Here is an 18,511-nt window from a genome sequence, read left to right as displayed (position 1 = left end):
GAAACACGGCGATACAATTTCCCCGCGAGACAAACAACCAAGTACAGGTCCGAGTGGGTTTGCATTGAAGATCATCAACGCCGCACTTATCATCGCGGTTGCTGTCGGCCATCGCCGCCATGCCCATCGTGGTTGTGCAGTTGCAATGATTGCAGTCATTTGGTGGAGCATAGCTCTCTTCTTTTTCTTCTTCTTCTTCTACGCATCGTCAGAACCGTTGCGTTGCAATTCTGTTTTTTTTTCTGTTGAAATTGAACCAGTTGGAGTGTTTTTTTCCTTAGGGTATTTTTTCCATAGGGTTACTTTCTAATGCGATGTGGAAGCAGATCATTGACAGTGAAAAGACGGCTATATTTCATGCAACAATTAACAAGTATAATCAAGGGTACATTTAAAATGAAATCAAATAATCATATTATTCAACAGCAATCTCAGCTATACTCAACAACTCGAGTCTAGCAAATAGTATCTCCGTCGTGATGTAATTTGAAAAGTTGTGTTTTCTCCATAAAGATTTAAGATAAACTGTAATCGGTCATAGATTTCCAATCAACGAAATTGTACCAATGAAGATCACATTTACGAGTACAACACAATATCATACAATATTATAATTTTCTGAATTTATTCAAATGATTTTAGCTTGCTTGTTACCATAAATCTATTCATCTCGTTTGAAACCGGGTCTAAATAAATGATACGAGGGTTGTTACTTATGAATTTAGCCTAAAAATGAAGACAGTATTATATTTGATCGGAAATTGTTTTATAGTTTTTCAAAATATTCATCTAGATGATCATTACACTTTTGCATACGCTTGAACAAATTTTCATACCATTTTTTCCACTCTTCTTCCATTTTTTTCACTCTTCTTCCACTACCACCAAAATATGGTTTTGAACGCTTCAACAGCTTCTTCAGGAGTATTGAATCACTCTCCACACAGTTTATTCTTCACGAAAGGGAACGAATTGAAATCGTTAGGTGTCAAGTCAGAACTGGACAGTGGGTGGCCCATCAATTTGACGTTTTGGGTGCTCAAATATTCTTTGTTTGAGCCGATGTGTGAGAGCTGCATTCAGGCCCGTACCCAGGATTTCGTTTCGGGAGGGGCCCACAAATAACATATAATGCTTTTAACTGATGATTCTTGTGTCTTTAGTATTTTTTTCTGAAGAGTGAATGCAAGTAATTATCAATTTAAGTAAATATGTACTCACATATTTTGGATTGGACAATGAGGGATTGAAACAAGAAGTTATATGTGTCAAAGGGAAGGGATCGTTTTTACATTTCTTTTATCATATAGTCCCATAGTTCGGCTTCGACTTCTGGTTCTGGAAAAACTGAGTGATGAGTATTAAAACATTCAATTTTAAGGGTGCGTTCCTATGTAAAAAGGATGTTCTTATGTGTTCACGATGTAAAAAGGAGCAAATATTTTGAAACTATTCAAGCTCTTCTAGTTTGCAAAATTGGTTGATTATTTGTCGAACAGATGGTCGAGCAGATTTTAATAAATTTATATTCAAATGAGGTGCCTTACAATCTTATATGATTCTATTTAATATCATCAAATCATCTTCCGTGTCTGGATCAGAGATTTCAGTTGCAGACTTTCTTGTAGGCTTTTGAAAATCACGTTTTTTGAAGTCGTTTGTGAAATTTTACAGACTTTTAAAATTGCCGCGGTCTTTTTTTTTTGTTCACTATACCAATTCCTTACATCATTATTTGAAGAAAACTGGAAGTCCGCAGACTTTTTTTCGAGTTTACAGACTTCTTCAACCCTGCATAAAAATATTTAAAACTTTTACTTTACATCTCTGGTCTGGTTTTACAGGGTGATGAGTATACAAATTTAAATTCGTCATTGAGAGTGACGATGCAACAACAGAAAAATCTTCATTGTAGCGGTAAAAAACTCACATAATTTTCTCAGAGATGACTAGGACGATTTGCACAAATCTAAGAATGGATTCCAATGAAACGTCTTATGGATTCATAGACTTTTATGCTATTTTAACCGAATCCGGCTTCCGGTTTTGGAACAGGTCCGGAAGAAGGGGTCAGAACTCCAAAATGAAACTCACACTCTGCTCTTGTGTATCTGTGCATTTTCTTGAAAAACCGATTTTCAATCAATAATGCAGACTTACATTTGCTGTCTAAAGTGTTTTCCTTTTTTCTAGGTAGTCCACGCAAAGTATACCGAGACAAACCCACAAAACCGACTTCATAACTATTCCGCCAAATTTAGCCTACCTAGGCCGGTTTGGAGCACTCTTGCCGATTTCAGTCTATTGTCGGTTAATCATTCTGTTCTCTGGTGTATAATAATGGATCTAGACTTCATCAACATTAACTAACTGACACCATCATCATCAGCATAGGCGGACATGCTTCCGAAGTGTGCTTGCGTTCATCGTTTTGATCCTGAGTATGCAAGTCCAGCGGCAGAACATCTTTTTCATGCGCAGAATCCTGCTAAAACTATGATTATTTTGCTCAGTACTAATCTTCATGGCATTTTCTGGCCATTTGGTACCATTTCTTTTGATTTTGACATTGACTGTAATCACTGTGAAAACCGACTTTTGAGCTTCGAAAAAAATTCGATTGCAGGAAGAAGCGGTTTATCTAAAACTGGTTGGTAAAATTATCTAATTCACAGATCTTGTTAGTTGATGAAAAAAAACTCATTTCTGTTCTTGATTCCGGAAATAGTGGTTAAAAATCCTAAAATGAAAGTAACTTTACTCCGATTTCGGGAGGGGCCAGGGCCCCTTGGGCCCCCCCTCTGGGTACGTGCCTGGCTGCATTATCGTGATGAAGAATTATTTAGCATCTTGCGTTTGTTTTCCTTATTTCATGAAAAACTTTTGGCAAACAAACGGTGGTATACATATCAGAATTGACGGTCTTAAGCGCGAAATACTTTTTTTTTGGATTAGGTTCTTCTCGGAACACCCATACAGTCAACAATTGTTTAGTAATGTTTAGGGCTGCCTGCATTCCACGGTACGTCACATGGCGTTCTTCCATCATCAAATTTTTCACAGCATCGATGTTTTCTGCCAAAAAAACCTTCGAATTACGACTACGATTGAATTCGTTATACCAGTTTTTTTTAAAGTCGCTTAGGATGGTGCTACACTGCCAAAAATCAAACTAATGTCGTTTTCGTTTTTAAATTGCACTACACTGGTGTAGCGAAAGCTGCACTGAAACCGTTCGTTTTTACCAATTGCACTACACCAGTGCTACACTTTTTCTGCACCGATACCACTGGTGTAGCACTCATCAAAAGTTTGGTGTAGCTCTGTGCAATGGAATCGTGTATTGTAGTCAATGGTTACTGTTTATGTTTTCGTCATTTTTGTTCGTTTATTCATGCCTCAGTGTAGCACTGCACCGGTGTAGTGCAAATTAAAAACGAAAACGCCATAAGTTGATTGAAAACTTTCACTTTAAATAAAACAAATAACGCTCAAATTACAGAATATTCTGACGATGCGAATGGTTAAAAATGTCAAACTTTATGATAAGAACATCAAATCCATATTCAACACTTAGTGTTGCCAGGGCTACGTATATGAACAAATATTCGTCTCGTTTGCGTAGGAAAAATACTTTGTCGGCAAAGAACTCAAAATGTATTTTACTAAGGACCATCAATAATCGCAATCTTATACGATGTGTAACGATGCGAATGGTGATGGTTCAACTCACTGGTAAAGTAACAGTGGACCAACAAGTTGTTCAATATAGCGCTTGATAATGGAAAATGCTAAGATTTGGCATCGAATACTCCGTATTGAATGAAACTTTGCACACGACTTCAGTGTATAAAACCTTTTATCTTACACAGAAGAAGATACTAATTCAAAACAAGACGTATCTTCGAAAAGGGCGGATGTTGAAGTTGGTTTGGGAAAAAGTCTACGACAGTTTTACAAATTGAGTCCCCTTTTTACGTCGTCACTTATATGATAATTCAAAATTTGAATATTCAAATAACTGTAATTTCAAAACATTTTAGTCATAACCGAAGGGTCTAGTAGCCTATAGGGCTATGGGCCCTGTGATATTTTTTTTATTTATTTAAACGATATTTTGTTCAGGCCTATTACCGTAAAAGCTTTACGTGACCGATTGAGCCGATTTTTATTTAATTTGTTTATATTGAATCTTTTTTTTTCATAAATACGTTTATTTCTTAAGGCAGTTTACATAAGTTTTTCTTCGCCGTAGCATCACTTTTACATAAAATTCTTATCCTAATTTAATTCTAACATAGTCACAACGATTTGAATTTATTAAAACATATTCCTCTTATTACTTAAATATCATCTTAGATAACTCGTCATTAATTATGAAATCTACTCGGAAATATTATTTTAACCAAACGATTAACTTCTATAAATTATAAAACAAGCTGTTATTTTCAGACATTTTGTTGATAATTTCATAAACTGTTTCGAGTTTGTTTGTATCATTACATAATTTCTATTCTAATTTAGCTATTGGTTGAACTCATGGACGCAACTGGAATCAGAACTAAGTCTTAAAAGGGGCCTTTATTAAATTGAAACTCCAATTTTCTTTATGAAATGACAAATAAGTTTCATGTATGGAAGGTCACGACAAGTCTCGAACTGGGACATTGGATAGTCTACCTTGGGTACGCAAAGAATTTATTAGTTGAGATCTGACATCACGATACTCCACGTATGTCCAAACGACATGATCAATATCCCGATAACCTTCTCCGCAAGCACAATGATTAGTCTCGGAGAGCCCAATTCGAAGGAGATGTGCATCTAATGTGTAGTGATTGGACATGAGTCTAGACATCACCCGAATGAAATCTCTACTCACATCCAGTCCCCTGAACCATGCCTTTGTCGATATTTTCGGAATAATTGAGTGCATCCACCGACCCAGATCATCTTTATCCCAAGAAGCTTGCCAGCTGGCAAGTGTTCTTTGGCGAGACGAGCTATAGAATTCGCTGAAAGCAATCGGTCTCTCATAAATTTCACCCTCAATAGCACCACGTTTGGCTAAAATATCGGCTCTTTCATTGCCAGGAATTGAGCAATGAACCGGGACCCAGACTATAGTGATTAGATAATTATTGTTCAATATGTCGTTCAGGCACTGTTTTATTTTGCCCAGGAAAAACGGTTCAGTCTTTCCAGTCATGTTTGAGCGAATGGCTTCAATTACACTCAGACTACCTGTGAAGAGGAAATAATGGTTTGTAGATAATGTGACGATTACACTCAAGCTATAATGAACTGCTGCTAGCTCTGCTATATAAACAGATGCAGGTTCTTGAAGCCTAAATGAGGCCGAAACATTATTGTTGAACATTTCAAACCCTGTCGCTTCTTCAATTCGCGATCCGTCCGTGTAAAACATTTTCTCAGAGTCAATATGCCTGAACTTACTTGAAAATATTTTTGGGATTTCCGTCGAGCGTAGATGATCCGGGATTCCACGCACTTCGCGCTGCATGGATGTATCGAAAAATAAAGTTGAGTCAGGGACATTTAGGAGACTGACACGGATAGGAATATATCTTGATGGGTTGATTTCCTGTGACATGTGATTAAAATATACTGTCATGAATTTTGTTTGAGATCGAAGCTCGACTAGCTATTCGAAATTATTAATTACCATGGGATTCAGCACCTCACATCTTATCAGCAGGCGTGATGAATCGATCTTTTAATGGAAGAACTTCCGCCAGAACTTCAAGACTTATTGTAAGTGTCGAATGCATGGAGATATATTGGATCTCGTTGTCACTCTTTTTACAGGGGGATAGGAGCTTCCATTTCCATCCAGTGAAGATTGAGGGACACTTTGTTCGTGGCTCGTCTCGCGTCCATTGCCGCATCAGTGGTATTGTTGTTGTCAAAAGTATTATTGTAAGTGGTTTCCTTTTTGCCTTTCTCATATAGAAAGGTTATGCAGTTCATTTGACTCAGTTCGTCGAGTACGCAAAATGTCTGTATGTATGTAACATTTTTTTTTGCACTCACTTTTCTCGGAGATGACTAAACCGATTTTCATGAACTTAAATTTAAATGAAAGGTCTTGTAACCCCACACAAAGTTCCTGAATTATATTTGATTCCGACTTCCGGTTCCGGAATTACAGGGTGATATGTGCAAGAATAAAATGAAAATAAGTGCACTTACTTTTCTCAGAGACGGCTAAACCGATTCTCACAAACTTAGATTCAAATGAAAGGTATAATTATCCTATACAAAGTGCCTGAATTTTGATCCGACTTCCGGTTCTGGAGTTACAGGGTGATTAGTGAAAAGAACAGAGGAGATTCTCAGAGATAGCGTGCCCGATTAGATTCAAATGAAAGGTCTCATTGTTCCACATAAAACATCCAAATTTCATCCGGATCCGACTTCCGTTTCCGGAATTATATGGTAGAGTTTGTTAAAAATTGGATACCATCACTTGAAGCAGCGAAGCAAAACACGTAAAAAATCGGCAGCAATTGTCAATAGACAACCAAACAACTCGATTCCGGACGCAAAATAAAATAATAGTAGTAAAATAATTTTTATACTTGCCTCAAAACTATCCCAATCGATATCATTGTCATTAAACGACCAAACGTTAATTTGGTTTTCCTTGTTATTAAATTTTTGATGAACGGCCTAAGATAGTAGCCATAGCCTCCCTAATGGATCCCAATCACTTTTCTCGAACCAACTTTGCTTATACCGGTTCCCAGATTTCGGTCTCGGAAGTACCTCTTTTCGTTTCGTCAGAGATGACAAAACCGACCTGAGTACTGTTTCACCCTGTAGGTTATACTAGTTTATCACAAACCTTTTTGTTTTTTAAGAATCGAATAAAATCATTTTTAAGAATGCCACACATTTGTATATAAGTTTTGTTGGGCATTGATTGCAGTTGCTAGCTGGTTTGATGCAGAAAAGGTTTTTGAGGTAAAAGTACTGGATTCACTAGTTTCCGTTGCTGAACGGTTGTCCTTGTTATTGATTGAAGATGTCCTTTTCTCAGTTTTACCGTTTAGTTTGTTCACAAAACTGACACATAATCAGCTGATTCTCATAGGTAATCAACGTTTCACAAGGGTATCTCCTGCCTTGACCTCAAATGATGTAAGATGGAATTGCCCTATGTAGTTCCATCCATACCAATCGAATTACACCATATTTCCCTTTCGATGAAAAGAATGTCTCCGTACTGGTCCGTACTGATCACTGGTCTGCGTGGAAGGGTCATGTACACGTACTTCTATAGCATCGTCCACCACGCACGCAGGGATTTTGTATTTCACACTTTCATACGGCAAGGTATAATTCGGCGAGCGCTGGTTTAAATCCTATTCGAGGGCATTCTTTTTCCAGTATTTCGTTATCTTGCTGTCAATATTGCTCAAGAGAAATGTATCAAGAGTTTATTTGCCTTTCTCATGAGGTCGCGAATTCCTTTAAACTGGATGATCAAGCGAACTCACTTCGGTTACATAAATCTACGGTTTCCGATTCCGGATGTACCAATGAGTTTCGCAAAGAAAAACGGAATCAAGAACTCAAAGCGGAACTCTTTTTGATTTCTCATCGATTTAAATAAAAGATAAAAAAATAAATGATCTTATAGTCTCATATAGGGCTGTTTTATTTTATCCGGTTCTGACTTCCAGTTCCGAGGAGCGTTCATAATGTCAAACCTTCATTTAAAATGAAAATACAAAGAGCTGTGAGAAATTATGGTAAGAACTGATCCAATATTTTGGTCTTGCTAGTCTTTTTTTATTTATTATTATTTTTTTAGGCACACTGCTTCAGCTCTAAGATACCGAAGGCTTGCTAGTTGATGACCGAACTAACCTGCTTGACCGAACAGATTCCTGTTCCAAAAATAGTGAACAAGAATTTCGAAATGGAACTAACTTTGAATTCTCTGACTTAGACCGACTTTAATTGCAAAGCAAAGCCTTGGTATTACATTCCTGTAGTGGAATTTGACCTTCTGTTTCAACAGACTTCGCAGCCGATTCAGAGTGTACAGAAACATTGCATGGCTGGTGCTACGATTCTACTGACACTACGAATTCTTCCAGGTCGGGACTCAAACATACGACAACTGGTTTGTGAGACCAGTGTCCTACGCATTGAACCGCCAACCCGGGAGATTTCATTGACTTTGATTTAATCAAAAGTGGTTCTTGTCCCATAGGCTGTTGAGTTTTATCCGTATCCAACTTCTGGGTCAAGAAAGCTACAAAAATTAAGCCTTCGTACAAAATGACGATGCAAAATATTTGAAACTGTATCAACACATAACATAGCCTTCATAACTGAAGACCAAAGGATTTTACTTCGGCCGGAAATTTCTTAAGGAATGATCAACAATTCTAAAATGTAAAATTGCATCAAAATAGTGAGAATGGCATCACGACGAATTTTGCATGCGAATATTTAGAACAGGAAATTGAATAAAAAGGTAATTTATAGTTCATTATTTTCAATATACGTCGCTATCTTGGATTTTGAAACGACCCCAAACCTCATTGCACCTACTTTACACATCCGTTCCGAAAATATCCGTGTGACTGGAGGTTGCCACATTCATTACACAAAGCTTTTTTTACGAAGTAAATTTCAAATAACGTAAACTTTATTTACTAACAAATCCCAAATAATGTAAACTTTTTACGAACTACCTCAATTTACGAACCCCCGTTTAGATCGTAAATGGAAGTTTCGGTGCAATAGTTTGTGTTTTCAAGATTAGAATGATTCTATTAGAAATTGTTTGAAATTAATGATCATTTGAATTTTTGGAATCTGTTGGTACAAAAATGAGTTGAAAGTATGATAATCTCTCAGCACCAGTGTAAATGGTTCAAATTAATAGTAATCTATAGGCAATCGATAGTTATTGAATCACTGAAAACTCTCTCTTTGGTGTGAGACCGAAATCATTCGTGAAAGGAACGATTTCTCGAAACGCCCGATCTTATTTATTTTTCATCGAATTTGTTCTTACCAAATTAACTGCTGCGAATAGTTTTGTATAATAAATTGAACCACTTCAATATAAATTTCATACCGAACCTTTTCACGAACTGATTCCAGAAATACAAATGCTTCTATTAACAATCCTTTATATCCTTAATATTAACATTTAAACCATTGTCCAGTCTAAATTAAATATTTACCTAGAATGTTATGATATTATAAAATGAATTTATTCTACGAATTCTTCCAGGTCGGGACTCAAACATACGACAACTGGTTTGTGAGACCAGTGTCCTACGCATTGAACCGCCAACCCGGGAGATTTCATTGACTTTGATTTAATCAAAAGTGGTTCTTGTCCCATAGGCTGTTGAGTTTTATCCGTATCCAACTTCTGGGTCAAGAAAGCTACAAAAATTAAGCCTTCGTACAAAATGACGATGCAAAATATTTGAAACTGTATCAACACATAACATAGCCTTCATAACTGAAGACCAAAGGATTTTACTTCGGCCGGAAATTTCTTAAGGAATGATCAACAATTCTAAAATGTAAAATTGCATCAAAATAGTGAGAATGGCATCACGACGAATTTTGCATGCGAATATTTAGAACAGGAAATTGAATAAAAAGGTAATTTATAGTTCATTATTTTCAATATACGTCGCTATCTTGGATTTTGAAACGACCCCAAACCTCATTGCACCTACTTTACACATCCGTTCCGAAAATATCCGTGTGACTGGAGGTTGCCACATTCATTACACAAAGCTTTTTTTACGAAGTAAATTTCAAATAACGTAAACTTTATTTACTAACAAATCCCAAATAATGTAAACTTTTTACGAACTACCTCAATTTACGAACCCCCGTTTAGATCGTAAATGGAAGTTTCGGTGCAATAGTTTGTGTTTTCAAGATTAGAATGATTCTATTAGAAATTGTTTGAAATTAATGATCATTTGAATTTTTGGAATCTGTTGGTACAAAAATGAGTTGAAAGTATGATAATCTCTCAGCACCAGTGTAAATGGTTCAAATTAATAGTAATCTATAGGCAATCGATAGTTATTGAATCACTGAAAACTCTCTCTTTGGTGTGAGACCGAAATCATTCGTGAAAGGAACGATTTCTCGAAACGCCCGATCTTATTTATTTTTCATCGAATTTGTTCTTACCAAATTAACTGCTGCGAATAGTTTTGTATAATAAATTGAACCACTTCAATATAAATTTCATACCGAACCTTTTCACGAACTGATTCCAGAAATACAAATGCTTCTATTAACAATCCTTTATATCCTTAATATTAACATTTAAACCATTGTCCAGTCTAAATTAAATATTTACCTAGAATGTTATGATATTATAAAATGAATTTATTCTACTAAACACTCAACTGACAAATTAGTAAATAAGATTTAAGATAATAGTACTAAAATCTGAGAACGTATGAAACAGGCAATGGAGTATGTTTTGGTTCCATCTTAGTATATGTCTACACTAGTGCAAGAGACACATATGTATAAAGGAGCAAATTTTATCTCAATCGAATAAAATTTTGCGCAGAAACGTTTAACTCGTGTACTAAAATGTTTATGCTTGTATCGTTAGGTTTGTGCAGAAAACGTTTATGTTACAATATACAACAAAGATATTCCAGAATTACATGCATACAGCACTATCCAATGGATGGCTGAAAGAAAAAATCGGATATATGTAATTTATTAGTTCAGAAAACTGGTTCAAATATTTTTGAATGGAAAACCAAATAAAAATTTTGAATGCGATAACCGGACACGGATGTCTCAAGGAAAACTCGTTTGAAAACGTTTTCTTCTTTTGCAAGATCCGGACAATAAAACCTGAATGCAACAATAAAAACCTGAATCCCAAGTTCTAAAGCATAGCCAATAGAAACAACTGGAAACTCATTTCCATCAGAACAACCCATAATCCGTTGTATACAACTGATGCTCGGTTTTGCCCAGATTGTGGAAAAAAATGGTTTCAAGTTCTGTTTTAATGTTGACGGTTCGCAAAGCTATACTCTATAATTATCCACTTGTTTCAATCATCAGCATTTTAGGCAAATTCGGCCGAGCGGCGATCCGTGGCCAGCTTCTTAATGCTTTGCATTCATTACAGATTTAAAGCCGACTGGAGTACAATGCTCTCTTTGTCGATTGGTCTGTCTGCCGACACACGGAATAGACGGAGTGGCCTCTTTTTCTGCCAAAGAAAAGGAAAGAGAGGAACGGAAAACGGCAGCACTTTGGCTAACTGGAGCAACTGCACCAATTGACCCTTGGCGCGCCTCAAGGGTAAAATGATTGATGGAACGTGATTTACAGATATGCGAATCAATGAACCAACAGATGATGGACTTTTACTTTTAACCAGTCGATCGGATCGGATCAATCGTCCGCCCGATTCCCGGCCATTTATGCACGGAGTGGATGGTGGAAATTTGGCTGGACCACCTCAGAGGTCGAGTTTACGTTGTGTCTGGTTCTACTTCGGTTTCTCGTAGGTCACGGTCCAGACTGAGAGGAACTGCGGCCGGGCCGCCTTCCGCGATCGTCGTTCCATTCGAGCGGTTGTGCTGAAAGCGAAAGTAAACTGGGCCCAAGAGTGCGCGAATTGTATTTTTGATACAGATTGGGTCGCTGCTGCTGTTTTTTTAATTATATACTTTCCAAAACCTCAACTAGTCGCTGACTATAAGTAAACGAACGGGTTTCTGCGCTGCTCGGGTTCACCGATGCTTTTATCGGATCTGGGCGATATAATTCAATTTGGAGAAATTTCGATTTCGTTCCACTACCAGCGTGAATTATAGTTTTTGTCAAGTTCACTTCCCTCGGACTAGTTCCGCTCTGGCATGAAAGACAGAACCGCGAACGTAACGTCAGTAAGGCTTTGAAGCGATGATTTATTTTTCTTATCTTTAATTATACTTTCCGTTTAAATCATTTCATGAATTTTCAGTCAGCAGGTGATGAAATAGTAATAAAGTTTTTCCAGTTAAGTTTAAATCTGTATAAACAAAGCTTTCCTAATTGAATAATTATTATTTCCATGAATGATTATTCGAGCTCGCGATGGTTTTGATTTTGCTGGAATTTTTCATAATTTACTTTTGAAAACATGTGTTGAAGTCGAATCAATATTTATAAACCGCTTTATTTTGGAAAATAGATTACAGACTACGGGGAAAATAACCATAATAACATCTGAATAATTCCTCTTACCTGAATTAGAAATCACAGTTGGAAAAAATAACCATTGAACAATTACTAATTCAATTAGTTCGATATGGTTATCTAGTAACTGACAACAAATATTTCTGCAAATAGTGTTTTTTGTGTTGCAATAATATTGCCCGTAATTTTTTTTTCAAACAAGAGATATCTATTCAAGCACTTTTGGCATCCCATGAAACTCGATTTACTCATTATCTGTACACAAATAAAGATGCTTTGACACTTATTTTTTTTAAAAAAAAGCTCTTTATTTCAGTGGCATAAGTTTTGTTTCGATTCATTAGGAGTTAAAAAAGTTATGACAAACGAAAGCCGAATACATAACACTGGGCTGTTTAATAAAAAATTACAAAATCATTGAAGGTTTCTGATTTGACATGTGGTTCACAATTGCGGACCAAAAACTTAAGGGGGGTAGGATCCAAATAGAGCATAGATAGAGTAAATGTTTTTCTAAACCCCAACGTTTCTGTTTGATTTTTTAATTTTTGGTGGCTATTGAAACTCAAAACTACGTTTTATCACGAAAAAATCCGCCATTTTGTAGGTGTGAAATCTCCCCAAAGTAACAAACAACAAAAAGGAGAACGTTGGGGTCTGGTTTTTTACAAGTAGAATGTGAATCATGATTTTTCTTTTGTATTTTGTTATAATGAAACATTTCAAGAATGTTTTGTCTAGTTTTTTAGTCAATCGAAGCAGAAATATTGGGCCTGTGCACCGAGCCCTTACTTATTCGCAGTATGAGATAAGTAAAAATAAAGGCCTACAACTTGCTGAGTTTGGTTCCGATAGGCTTGAAAAAGTTGAAGGTTGTTTGAAAGTGCAGTTTTAATGTTTTGGGCCTGAGTCGGAGAATGTGAACGAGCGTGATCGTTATGTAAAATTACAGACTCATCCAAGGTTACATATTCAGACCGTTCGCTTCAATACAATGGTCTTCTATAGAAAACTGTTCATATCATTTATTCTTTAGTATTTTTCATTCAATAAATGTGTTGCATGGAGAAACCTAATACTAAGTAGAAGTACTCGATTTAAAATGATTGTACTACTTTGGTTCAGCTTAAGATTAAATGTGACATACTTAATGTTAACTTCTCGTTTGGTGATTTTCACTTTGTTTTCTAACAACAATCGAAGAAGACAACGAAAGGTGACATCTAGAAAACACTCCAAAGTAGGAAGAAAGTGTCAATCATTGAGTACTATTTCGTCTCCGTGTACAACAGTTCTGTGATCCTGCAGTGTACTAAGTGTGATCTAATCTACATGAATAATTCACTTCGGCGTCGATTTGGTCAGCTCTTCAGGTTTGACTTGTGGATTTCATTCTGTTGGTACTGAAATATTTGAATGGAAATATCTTTTTGGGTCACACTCAATGATGCAACATGCATTATTTCTTGTGTTGTCGTGAATTCTTAAGCAACAAAACCTTCAAATCTAAAGTCTTGAAAAGATTTCAAACTCCCGCAGCACTCCTTCAACTTTAAAATACTATCAGTTTGATCTGTTTAAATCACTGACATCACGTCGATTCCATAATAATAATCCATATGTCAAATGTTAGTCCTCAGTTGCACTATTCATCGTGTTAAAAATGCACTGAGAAAAATTGTGTCATATTGACGATATCAAGAAGTACAGAAACTATCACCATAAATTAAGTAAACATAGATTTCCCACTTCACGGTGACACTGACAGCGCTTCAAGTGAGAAACGGTCGTCCTTTTGCATTTCTCACATAAAAAGACTATGCAATTACTGTGAAAACCGAATTTTTAACCGAGGTCAAGAGGGCCGAATTTCATATACCATTCGACTCAGCTCGACGAACTGAGCAAATGTCTGTGTGTGAATGTGTATGTCCGTGTGTGTGTGTGTGTGTATGTGTGTATGTATGTAACAAAAATATGCACTCACTTTTTTTAGAAATGGCTGAACCGATTTTCACAAACTAAGATTCAAATAAAATGTATTCTGGTCCCATAGCCTGCTATTGAATTTCATTTGGATCTGACTTTCCGTTCCGAAATTACATGGTAATATGTGAAAATTAGAGAAAAAGTGTGCATTCAATTTTCTCTGAAACAGCTCAACCGATTTTCACAAACTAAGATTCAAATGAAAGGTCTTATAGTTTCCTAAAAATTTCTAAAATATTTTATCCAGATCCGACATCCGGTTCCGGAACTAATGCATGATAAGTGGAAAATTACCAATTACCGGTACTATCGAAAGAATAAACGAATGTCAATGAATTCAAATTCATTTGAAAAAATATGAAGTTTTCACATCCGGTAATACCGTGCCGGTGGTGTCAATGATGTCGATAATAATAATAAAAGTAATAATCCTACTACATGTTTTATGCTGCTGATTCATGCTGTTTAGCTTGACTTACATATGCAGAAGTAATAGAAACGCAGGTTTGATTCGTTTGTGAGATTTCGTTTAATTGATTTAATCGGAATAGAGCATGAGATAGTAAGTCTAGGTTTAACTAGATTCAAAATTGTTCCAATTTTTAGGTCATATTTTTTGCTGGCAAACAAACCAACTTCAGCTACACCGGTCTCTGAATCCAGTTCCGGAAGAATTGAAAATGGTGATTTAAACTGCAAATGGGTCTCACTCACTTTCCTTCACGATGGCCAAATCGATTTTCACAAAATTATAGGTTCAAAAGAAAAGTCTTACAGTTTCGTACGGAATTATTAAATTTGTTGTGGATACTACTTCCGCTTCTGGAACTACAGGTTAAACTTATGCAAATTCTTAACTATGTGAACAGTGTAAGTTTTCAAATAGTTTAATGCCCAAATCATTTGACCATGCCATTGTTTCAATCCTACGTCATCAAACTTAGTTAAAATTGCACTTAAATATTACTTTGTTTCATTTGAAATACGTATTTTTAGTAAGGTACATACAAATTCCAACTTAAATATGATGTGTCGCTTTTGAAGGTAACAAATTACATTTCATTTGCACATAATGAAGAAATATCGTTGGCAGATATCCAAGATTTCATTATAATACATGAAATCTTACATCAATCTAATCTAATCTAATTCAATCTAATCAAATCTAATCTAATCTGATCTAATCTAATCTAATCTAATCTAATCTAATCTAATCTAATCTAATCTAATCTAATCTAATCTAATCTAATCTAATCTACTCTAATCTAATCTGGAAACTTACGATGAAACTTAAAATTTGTATTATTACATCACAGTATCATAGAAATCAATTTTTACCTTTCATCGTAAACATGTAATTGTGTGCTCCGCTTAGGTCAGAAAAACTTTCCATATACGAATCCAGGTAGGTTGTCAAAAGGTAATAGTTTCACTCATCTCGCTAATCCCGTCTCATGTAGAGTTATTCTTTCCAAAGCTGTTATACAAAGTAAACTATTTTGCTTATTTCTACTGAATATTTCTAATGGATGATGTATCGGTTACATTTTTCAATCAGCACTCAGCTAATTCTAATAGTATTGAGCTCAGAAGTCAGCGAGTAACCCAATAATAGGCTTTCCCAACGTTCATGCTTCATAGTCATACAATACTAGCATGCAGAGAGTATCAGCAGAACTAGTTTTGCGCGGGCCTACAAGCTACGGGACTTTAGGGGATGAATTGAGTAAATCGTAGAAAGTCATATTCGTAGAGGCAAAAACCCTTCTCACCTCGCTGCTAGCATCATTATCGCATGTCACTAGTTTTCCAAGATAAATGAACGCATTGACAACCTCGTTCGGTATCTAACATTATCACTTGATAATTACGTTGGAGAAATGACAACTTCAAGCATTTTTCAGCACTAAGCCTGTCTGGCATAGATAGATTTACCACAAAAGCTAAAACGTAGTACTACATTAATAAGCGAACTTGACCGTATAGCATCACCACATTTCGATACTTGGAGATAAAAACTCGGCAATATAAAGTAGGAAATAATCAAAATATTTTTGGAAATCTTATTCGCTTTAGAAAGCGGAGTTTGTGAAAGCTCATTCAATTGAAAGATCGTTAAATTTTTGTTTCCAAACAATTTCTCTTATACAGGGTCCGGCACTCGAAGTGTAACCAATTAAAAAGGCCATAAATTCAGTTTGGAAAATTACTTTTACTTAATTCAAAGTACAAAATGTGTAAAAATAATACAAAATTTAGAATCAATTCACTTTTGCTCGATATGACCACCTTTTGCCTTGACTTGATGACTTGAGAGAGCGAAGAAGTTGCTTCGTTTGGTCGAAAGCGGTCAATTTCCGAACATTATATTTTCTGACGAGAAAATTTTTCCAATTGAGCAATTCGTAAACTCTCAAAACGATAGGGTTTACTTGACCGACCGTTCATACGAGAATTTGAGTCATCGATTGGCCACCAGGAGGCAGCGCCCGCAACAGATAATGGTTTGGGCCGCTGTAACCGCAGATGGGCGCTCTCCAATCGTTTTCATCGAGCCTGGCGTCAAGGTAAATGCGACATATTATCGGGAAAGTATTCTGGACGTTGCTTTGAAGCCGTGGGCAGACAAACATTTCGATGGCAGACCATGGACGTTTCAGCAGGACTCGGCACCGTCTCACAAAGCTCGAGTGAACCAAGAATGGCTGAAAAACAACGTTCCGAACTTCATCACGTCCACACAATGGCTCTCGAATTCACCAGATGCGAATCCAATGGATTATTCTCTTTGGGCCATTTTGGAGAGCAAAGTCCGAACTAAAAATACACCAGTCTCGAGGCGCTGAAAAAAGTTATTGTCCGCGAGTGGGCCAAAATACCTGCAAGTCACATTCGGCCAAACGAAGCAACTCCTTCGCTCTCTTAAGTCATCAAGTCAAGGCAAAGGTGGTCATATCGAGCAAAAGTGAATTGATTCTGAATTTTGTATTATTTTTACACATTTTGTACGTTGAATTAAGTAAAAGTAATTTTCCAAACTGAATTTATGGCCTTTTTAATTGGTTACACTTCGAGTGCCGGACCCTGTATACACATACAATAGTACGTAAAACTATTACATACCTGCTCCGACTTCATAAGAAACCTCGGATGGGTCCACCTGTAACGACAGATAAAATAAATCTATCAATGAAACCGCTATACTTGATTATATAAATGAGTAATGCAAGTTGAAATCGTTAATCATCAATCTTTTTGCAACAGTTAATCATCAATCTTTTTTGCAACATGTAATATTTTATTTCACTTACTTTATATAATCAAATTGTTAGCTGTTTTAACTTTACAGAAAAATATTATTTAGGTTTTGGATCAGTTATTTTGATAAAGTGGTAAGGAATTTCAATTATAATAATTTACGAAGTGAAGAATTTTACTGAATACTCTTAACTTTACAAACTTAACTTTTGTTTTTGGAGAAACAGTTTTATGCTTCATAATAGCTATTCGAATACAATAGTTATGAAAGTACTATAATATAGAGTCAAAAAGTACTAGAATATAAGGTCACAAAAATTGAACGTTTTGTAGCAGTGCGGGAAAACTTCATTTCAATCTAATTGTGCTGAAAATGAATTTTATAGTCGTTGGTTGTCAGAATGTCCCTTCATCGTCAATTGAATAACCGTACCTAGTCATTTGAAGTTTTGCTAGCTCAGTTTGTATTGTCAAGTAGTCTACCTGCTTCATTGTCTTCTGTCATTGTGGGTAGTGAGCAAGCGCGAATGCCTAATCAATGCCTATAAACATCAACTCGATAGCACAAAACTCTCTCCGACGATAATGATAAATGAAGGGTGGCGGTTCTCATTTAAGTTTTCAATTATCACCAGCGAGTTAAAATCGATAATTTGGACTGTTTGAAATGTATTGAGATGTGTTTCGAAGTATTAAAAATGATATTTCAGTTTTCATGACTGGTTTATCTTTCATCCATTATCTTGAATCAATTCGAATGTTTAAATAACTCTCACTTGGAGGCCGCTCTCTCATTCAATTGTAAGAGATATTTTGTTACTTCAAGAGATAAACTGACGGTGATTAAACTGACCTTCGGTAGATACCCGATCAGATGGTAATAACAGAATTATAACAACCGAAATAATTTATTTCAGAAATATTTTGTAACAAATTTTGAAATATTTTTGACTGGTAAGCTGTTAAAATAACAAAAATCATAACAAAAAAGACTCTAGCGGGAACAAAATCGTAACAGATTTTGAAA

The 18,511-nt window shown here is 35.9% G+C and overlaps 1 protein-coding gene across 5 annotated transcripts in view; it reads right to left on the bottom strand.

Moving 5' to 3' along the window:
• The window catches only part of LOC131431618 (serine proteinase stubble), a 409,964-nt gene that overhangs the window by 283,431 nt on the left and 108,022 nt on the right, over positions 1 to 18,511 (bottom strand). For all 5 annotated transcript variants that reach the window (XR_009229703.1, XM_058597443.1, XM_058597444.1 and 2 more), the window contains one exon: positions 17,350 to 17,386. The gene's annotated coding sequence lies outside the window, so the exon portion shown is untranslated. The remainder of the gene's footprint in view (positions 1 to 17,349; positions 17,387 to 18,511) is intronic.

Source organism: Malaya genurostris, chromosome 2 (genome assembly GCF_030247185.1).
Source record: "Malaya genurostris strain Urasoe2022 chromosome 2, Malgen_1.1, whole genome shotgun sequence".
NCBI lineage: Eukaryota > Metazoa > Arthropoda > Insecta > Diptera > Culicidae > Malaya > Malaya genurostris.
Note: the sequence above shows the minus strand (reverse complement) of the source record. Positions and strands in the feature narration are given on the sequence as shown.